Source organism: Mustela erminea, chromosome 5, assembly GCF_009829155.1.
Source record: "Mustela erminea isolate mMusErm1 chromosome 5, mMusErm1.Pri, whole genome shotgun sequence".
Classification (NCBI taxonomy): Eukaryota; Metazoa; Chordata; class Mammalia; order Carnivora; family Mustelidae; genus Mustela; species Mustela erminea.
In genome coordinates, this window is record NC_045618.1 from 137588233 (window position 1) to 137597287 (window position 9055).

Sequence of the window (9055 nt, forward strand, 5' to 3'; positions counted from 1 at the left end):
GAGCAGCCCCCCCCCAAAGTACTGGAAAACAGGTATCTTCCTTTTCTTTTGCTTCTCAGAGATTGACAATGGGTGTCCCAAACTCAAATGTGTAGGGCCCAGGTAGGCAGCAGGCAGGGATCAAGGAAAAACATTAACTCTGTGAGTTCAGTTGCAGAAATCACCTGACCTTGGCACTGGGAAAGCACAGGGAATGGTGGGAAAGAGGGCACACTGGAAAGCAGATCCCCATCAAAAGGTGGCACCCAGAGGTGGCTTATCTGCAACAGTGGCTTAGATGAGATAAAATTTAAATTTTGACCAGAGTGCCTGGATGGCTTAGTTGGTTAAGTGTCTGATTCTCAGTTTCAGCTCAGGTCATGATCTCAGGGGAATGTGGGATGGGGCCCCAAGTCAGGCACCACACTCAACAGGGAATGTGCTGGAAGATTCTCTCCCTCTGCCCCTCCACCATTCTCTCTCTCTCTCTTTCAAATAAATAAATATATATAGTTTTAATTTTGACCTGATCTAAGAATGTGAGCAGACCTAGTAGCCATTTCACCCAGGCTTCTAGATGGTAGGTCTGCCACCGCTGGGGTGTTGTCCTCTCCTGGATGTTTGAAGACCACCCACCAAAGCCTCCACCTTCCACTCAACAGGAAGGAGGCAAAGGAAAATGGAGGCACACTCTTTCTTGAAAGGCCCAACTGGTAAGTTACATCCTACTCTTCAGCTCGTCTCCTATTGACCAGACCCTGGACAGGTGGTCCACCTAGCCACCAGAGAGGCAGAGAATGTGGCTTCCATCTTGAGTAACCATGTGACTGGGCAGAAATGGGGGCTTCTCAGAAAAAGGGATGATTGGCTACAGGCCCTCCTCCCACAACATCTGCCCAAGTTCCCACAGGCCTCAGTGTGATATTGTCTTGCAGAAAGGTGTTCCAGGGCCACTGGCTTTTCAAATTTCTAGAGAAACTAAAGAGCTAGGTTTTTAGGTGACAATGTTTCTGCTTTTGAATGCTGACTGCTAGTTCAATTTTTTAAAATACTGAGCAGGCCAATAGTGTGCAGGGTAAATGAAATATGCAGCTGGGCAGGGAGGGAGGCCGCCTACAGGATCCCCAAGACTGGCCTTAGCACAAGGTGCTGGCCTCCAGAGCTTGAGTGAAAGCCCAGCCCTGGGGTGTGACCAGCACTGAGACCTCCAGGCAACCATGAGACTGTCCCTAGAGAGAGAAGGTATCAGCTACAAAGCAGCTTCAGACACAGGACCGTGGTTCAGAAACGTGTGAACAGATTTTACAAAAGATATTCAAGACTCATCCTTTAGACTCTTTCTTCCAATCAATCCAATTTGTGTAAAAATCTCCATTGTAACAAGATAACTCGTGATTTTGTTGAATGAAGACAAAAACAATAAATGTAATGGAAAATATTTGTGAATGTAAATGTAATGGAAAGATTTGTGAATCATCTATGTCTTTCCTTTTTTATTTTTTAAAAGATTTTATTTATTCATTTGACAGAGTGAAAGAGCACAAGCAGGGGGAGGGGCAGAAGGAGAGGGAGAAGCAGGCTTCCCACTGAGCAGGGAGCTGGATGCGAGGCTCGATCCCAGGACCTGGAAATCACGACCTGAGCAGAAGACAGATGCTTAATCCACTGAGCCACCCAGATTGCCCCCCATCTATGTCTTTCCTTATTTCGCATCCAACATTACTGACCCATCAACAGACACCCAGACATGAACAATCATAATTAAATTCAATCACCTTTGCCATTTTGCTGATTTGCAATCACACGAAACTCCAGCTGTGTACAGAGTTTTTGATTCTACTGTTTCAAAGGTATCATTTTTCCATTTCATTCAGCAGCTGGTTTTGGCTTGCTTGGGAGCTCATGGGGCTCCAGATATGCATGGAGAACTGACTGCCTTTTGTACTTTGTCCCTGGGGCCTTTTGCTCTGGCTGAGAGGCAACGAGGGGCTCCCACCTGCTCCCTCTGGGCGGGGGTACAGTGTGGAGGTCTGACATCAGGAAGAAGATGTGAATGAAGCCGGGACTCCTCGGGCCTCAAGAGGCCTCAGCTTAGAGCCGAAGGTGTCCCAGAGCAGAGAAGGACCTTTGTAGCTGAAGGGTTCACCCATCATTCATTCCACAAGCATCAGTTGAACACACGCAGCATGCCAAGTACCGGGGCACAGGCTTCCCTGGTCAGAGGTAGGACCCCACCCCACAGGACACCCTGAAGAGAACACAGTGTTTTGATGCCAGAAGCCCCAGAGGGGAGGGGCCCTGGCATTAACACTCACTGCTCTGACAGCCATGGTCAAGGGCCAGAGCTCCTTGAGCAGAGAGTCTGGGCATACGATGAGGCATGTTGTGGGGGGGGCTGCTTTTCTGGTTTAAGAGGAAGGAAATTACCAAGGCAAGTCAACCCAGCATCATGTGTTCGAAGGGACGACCAGAGTCTGGGGCAACACATGTTGACCCCAACCCCGGAGGAGGTTCAGCCTCCCGCAGAAGCAGGACTGGAAGGAAAACTCAATGTCTGCCCAAAAGATTGGCCCAACCACCCCTGTCCTGCACACAGGGTTAGGTTATACCGGGATGTCAGCCATTCCTAAGGGGAGGGGAAGACAAGCAGAGATTCCTCCCAAGAACATTTGGAGGGAGCCCAGACCCTGCTGACAGCCGGGTTTGAGACTTTGGGAATACAGAACTATGAAAGAAGACATTTCTTTTGTTGGCGATCGTCTGTCCCCGAAGCCCAACTGAAGCAGGGCACGACCGGGGTCAGCAGTCTGCGAAGGCTTCAGTGTTAGCAGAGCACCATAGCGGGGACTGCTTGCTGAGGGATGCCCCCGTGGGGGTCTGACACAGTAGAGGTGGCTCAAATCCCCACCTCTGGAGTCAGCTGTGTCCCTTGCACTCCCCAGATGAATGAGAACTGATCTGGACCCCATTCTTTGGGGCTGGTGAGGAGTCCATTTCAGCCATCTGGGGCTCCTCCGCTGACCCCACCTGGGGAACGGTGGTGCTCTGCCTTCAGAGGCCTTCCTAAGGTGCTGGGGGGACCTCTGCACAGCTTCCAGGCCATTTCCACCTACCCTGGAGTGGCCTTTACCAAGGCTTTGGGAGCCCCCGGCCTCTACAAGGGAGTGGGGAGGGCAGTCCTGCTCAATGGGCCACCTCTCCTTCTCAGGTTTAATGTGATCTGGTGGGATTCCCGGGGGGCTCAGTTTGTTAAGCATCTACATTTGGCTCAGATCATGATCCCAGGGCCCTGGGATGGAGTCCCAGCTGGGGCTCCCTGCTCAGTGGGGAACCTACTTCTCCTTCTCCCTCTGTGACTTCCCCTGCTCGGGCTCACTCTCTCTCTGGCAAATAAATGAATAAAATCTTTAAAAAAAAAAAAAAAAAAAAAAGGAACGTGATCTGGCCAAGCCCTTGTTCCCTATCCACACCTGAGGGATGATCAGATCCAAAGTCCCACTGTGAGCTCCAATGCCCACCCTACCAAAGCCAGGAGGGGCCCTCTGGCCATCTGCTCACATGGCTCTTGGTCCTGTGACACAAAATTCCAGCAACAAGGCAACTCACTAAAGCTTGTCAGCCTTCTGGGACCAGCAAGCTCCCTGGCAGCACAGGCCACGTGGGGTCAACCATCCTCCGGGCAGAGGGCAGCCGAATACCAACTCTTCACCCCAGGGAGCTCACAGGGGGAGCCTTGCTCCCCTGGGTAGAATGTGAGTGATCTCGGCTGTGATGCAGGGCGCGGCTTGGACGGGGAGGACGGGGATGCAGCGTGGCCCTGCTGGGAGGTCCTAGGTGGCACCTGATGTTGGCCATGAGCTATGGCACTGTGGCAAGTACAAGGGTGAACTGGAGGCTGGAATGACCCAGGGCCCCTGCAGGCAGGGTTTCGGAAGGTGACATACCTTCATGCAGTCCTCACCGCAACCCTCTGAGGGACGGCTTCTCGCCTTGGGCAGTGGAGAAAACTCAGGGATAGAGAGACTCAAGTAATTTCGCCCTCCAAGCTCCCAACTGGAAACAATGTCTGCTCCAAGTCCCTCAGTGCCCTCCACACCTGTCCCCAGCCCCGACCCCTCTCTCCTGGGCAGGTTGGTGGCAGTGTCCACCTGTCATGCCTACAGCAGACGGGACGATGTCTGAGCCACTTCTGAATCCTCCAGACCTTGGGGTGGTATCTAGGCCAGGGTGGGCCGTTGGGGGACCCCTGACTGGCTGGAATCCCCGGCAGACCCGGGCTGTCCCCACACGAGGATCCGAGGAGAGAGAGATGGAGTTCAGGGTGTTAACACAGAGCACCCTCTGTCTTACGCATACACACGCCTGTGCACACGGAGGGCAGGCTGGGGCGATGGGGGAGGCAGAACCCCAGAAACGGAGACAGAGGAGGGCAACAGGGAGACAGGAGAGAAAATTTCACAGACTCCCAAAGCAGAGCAGAAGAAATTGTTTCCAGAGGCACTTTGGAGCGGGCCCCCGCCTGGCCCCTACAGTCCTGTCACTTAGCAGGTCTAGAGGTCCCCCTCGCAGCTGCCAGGACTCAGAGGAGGGGGGTGGGCAGGGGCGGTCGGGGCCTGCTGGAGAAAATCTCCCCAAACCAGGCTTGGCATCTGGGCCTCTGATTGCCCTGAGCCTGGGGGAGGGGTGGCCGAGAAAAGTGGTCCAATATGGTTGGTGCACACGCATACCCCAGATGCCCGTCTGCTCATTACGAGAGGCCGGGTGGGTAACCCGAAAGCCCCGAAGGTGTGGCCCTTAAAACCAGGCCCTGCCGACGCAAGGGGGACTCCGTCAGCTGGATCTGCGGTTGGCAAAATGAAAAAACAAAAAACTCACATGCAGTTCTAGAGGGAAAACAGTGAGAAGTGAGGAGATCCAGCTGAATTCCTTTTTTTGTTGTTATAGTGAGAGTACTTACCATAAGATCTACCCTTTTAACCAACGAAGTGTTCGCGCAGCACCATGAACTATAGGCACAACATCGTACAGCGGGACGTTTTCATCTTAGGTAACTGTAGTTTACATCCATTAAATAGCAACTCCCCACGCCCCCCTCCCCCGGTCCCAGGCAACCACCCTTCTACTCTCCGCTTCTATGAGTTTGGTTATTTTTGATACCTCGCATCAGTGGAGTCTGACAGAATTCGCCCTCCTGTGCCTGGTTTATTTCACTCGGCATAATGTCCCCCAAGTTCATCCATGTTGTCACACATTATAGAATTTCCTTCTTCTTTAAGACTGAATAATATTCCATTGCATGTATCTGGTAAAAAGGAAACCTACAGAAAGGGAGACAATTTTTGCAAACCATCTATCTAATAAGGGGTTAATGTCCCAAGTACGTAAGGTGCTCCTACAACTCAACATCAAGAAACGCAGATGACCCCTATTACAGAACGGACCGAAGACTTGAACAGACATTCAAAAGGATATTCAAGACCTACAAATGGCCAGCAAGCGTATGAGAAGACTGCTCAATGCCACTAATCATCAGGGAGGACGCACATCAAAAACCACAGCATGGTATCCCTGCACACCCGTAAGGCTGGCCATTATCAAAAAAACAAAAAATAAGGGTTGGCAAGGATGTGCACAGACTAGAATCCTTACCCACTGCTGGTGGCGATGCGAAATGGGGCAGCTACGAGGAAAACAGTATGGAGGGTCCTCCAAAAGTTAAAAATAGATCTACCCTATGATCCAGCAATCCTCCTTCTGGGTACAGCTCCAAAAGAACTGAAGTCCGGATCTCAAAGGGATGTCTGCTTTCGCGTGTGCACGGCAGGATTATTCCCAACAGCTCAGAGGTAAAAACAATCTAAATGTCCACTGGCGGGTGAATGAATAACAAATTCCTCCCATTCTTTTCTTTATCTTGTCCAGCATCTAACGTTAGAGCATTTATCCCTGTGCATTCCAAGTACGACGCTTCCACAGGGGGCGCACGCCAGGGGCTGATGGAGAGGAGGGAGCCAGCGGGTGGCGTGCACTGACCAAGCGGGGGGTTCTGCTCCTTGTTCCTGAGGTAAGGTTTCAACTGACACTGCAAAAAATATTTCAAATGGAAACAATTCTTAATGACCATATTATATAACTTATTATTTCTCCAGAGAGGGGAAAGTGGCTGGCACTGTCCCAAGGCCTCATGGCCAGAGTAAGTAGAAGGCTGACCTGGGTCACAAGGGCCTCTGGGTCAGGCAGGCCTGGGTTCTCTCCTGAATTCTGACCTTTTTAGTTGCATAACCTCAGGCAAGGGGATGAACTTGCTTCCCCTGTTGTGGGGATAACATAGTGCTTCTGTCCTGGGGTGGTTGAAAGGGTAAACCAACTTCTAACCCCAAAATATTTAGGAGCCTATGGGCCTGGCATCCTCGGGAGGCAGAGCGCCCATTCCCTGGGCTGGGGACCCAGGAGATCTACTACTGGTTCTCAGCTTGACCACAAACACCTCACTGCCTCTCACTCCCCACGCTTCCTCTGCTCAACAAAAATGTGGTCTAAAGGGTCTAAAGTCGTGGTTCTCTACTCTGCTGCACTTTGAAATCACCTGGGAAGTTATGAAAGGTGTTAATTGCCCCCCACGCTGGGGGTCTCACTCCCCTGGTTTCTCACCTCACTGCTCTGAAATGGGCCTTGGCATCAGTGTTTTCCAAAAGTTCCTTTAGTGATTCTCATGGGCGAATGGAGTCGATAACTGCTGCTCTAGGTAATTTGAAACCCCTCTTCCAGGGCTCACACTTTGTGGTTGGACTTAGCTGGATTCTGGAACTATCTGATAAAGCACCTAGTGGGTTTCGGGTGCTGTGTTAGGTGTCTGGCCCAGGAAAGCTCTCCTTCTTTTCATCTGACTGGGAGATGCCTAATGTGGCTGAAGCTGGGGCTCCTGAAGTAAGGTGATTTCTTCCTTTGCTATTAACCTGCCTCCATCTTGCCAACTTTTCAAATAAACTAACTTTGTAAATAACAACCCTAGAGCTCAAGCCCATTGTCCTATGATCTATAGAGATTGAACATGGGGGGAAACATGTCTGTGAGCAATGCTACCTCATGTTTATGTTAACATGGGGTCCTGCTCATCCCACCTTATTTGTGAAAGGGGCTGGAGGGACCAAGAGTTTTTACATACACAAATAAGGAGAAAGAAAGGGAGGAAGAGAAGGAAGGGTAGGGAGAAGGAGAAGAAGGAAAAAGAAGGAAGGGCCCCTGCTCTTATAATAGCAATGTGACAAGATAGGAAGGAAGGAGCTGAGAAACATGTTAACACTAGAGGAGGGAAAACCTTAAACGCTGCTAGGAACGTAAAGAAGAGTCCATCAAAAGGAAAGACGCATCATAGCCTTGAGTAGGAAGGCCCCGCATCATAAAAATGTCAGTACTTCCCAAGTGAAGACATAAATTTAAGGGGAACTCCATAAAAACACCAATACGATCTGGTCACTAAAGAACATGATTCCAAAACTCATCTGAAAAGATAAACCAACAAGAATAGTAAATTCTAAAAAAAAAAAAAAAAAAAAAAAACAGAATTTGGGGGGAAGGCTAGCCCTACCAGATACTAAAACATCCTATAAAACTCCTAATTATAAATTATAAAATAATAATTTAATAATTATAAAACATATCATTAAAACCATATGGTGTGTGAATAGGCAGACTCATCATTGGAACAGAACAATCGGTAATAGTTCAAAATATGAATAGAATTTAGATCATGATAGAAAAGGTACTTCGGATCAGTAGAGAAACGGTAGACTAGTCATTGAATTGATCTGAGAAAACAAAGTTGTCATCTGGAAATAAAAAGTTGGATCCATGATCTTTTTTAGTAGTCACTGAATCTGTTCACAAATAGTCCAGTTCTCCTCTCCTTCTGACCATGTAATTTGCTTTGATTGATGAAATGTGAGCATAAATTTGTTTCTTTCAGGAGGAAGCCTTTAAGATCCAAGTTACAATTTGCCATATCTCTGTGTTCACGCCGCAGTAGACCAACATTCTCTCTCTTCCTGGGTCCTAGAGCCCAGAGTTAATACAGAAAGGACATGTAACACGAATAAGGAATGAGCATTACAACATATGTTTGCTATATTATCCTGTTGCATTCACAACATACACTGGGATAAATTTCATAAACCTTTAAGCTTTAAAAGTAAAGTATGAAACCCTTAAAGTGCTAGAAGAAATCACAAGAGAGCTTAATACCTTACAATGGGGAATGCCTTTCTAACAAAGATTTAAGAACCCAAAAACATATTTTAAAAGATTACTAAGTTTAAATACAAAGAAAAGAATTTCTACATGACAAAAACAGCCATAAGCGGAGTTAAAATACAAAGGAAAACTGGAGGAAATACTTAAACTCATATCATGGAAAGAGGATTAATTTCACACACATATATAAAGAGTTCTTGTGAATCAATAAGAAGAAAGACTAGTGACCCAATATAAAAATTGACCCAAAGTATTAATCAATTGTTCATAATAAAGCAAATTAACTTGGCTCTTAAACTTATGAAAACATTAGATTAAGAAAAAATGCAAATTAAAACTACAAATGAGAAGCTCTGTTTCACCTGTCAGATTTGACAAAGATGAGAAAAGTCAATGCCATATTGATAAGAATGTGGGAAATAGGGACCCTCATATATTCCTGGAGTAAATATGAGTTGAAACAGTCTCTGTGGAAAGATATCTGAAAATCCCTCAAAATCATAGGTACACATACTTTTTAAGCCAGCAATCCTGTTTCCAGAAATTTATCCCATCGCTTCTCGGCCTTTTGGCTAAGATCAAGTGCAGAAATTTATCCCATCAGTATACTTACACAGGTGAGAGTTGGTATGTATAACAAAGTTATACATTGCAGTATCATCCAAAGTTGCAAGAAAGAAAGAAAAGGGAAAGGAAGCCATTTAAATACCCATTGGCAAATGACAGTTTACATTAATGGCAGTTCGTGCATATCACGGAATATGAGGCAGACAAAAAGAGTGAGTAAACGTTTTGCGACTCTGTGAGCAATATGGAAAGATAAGCC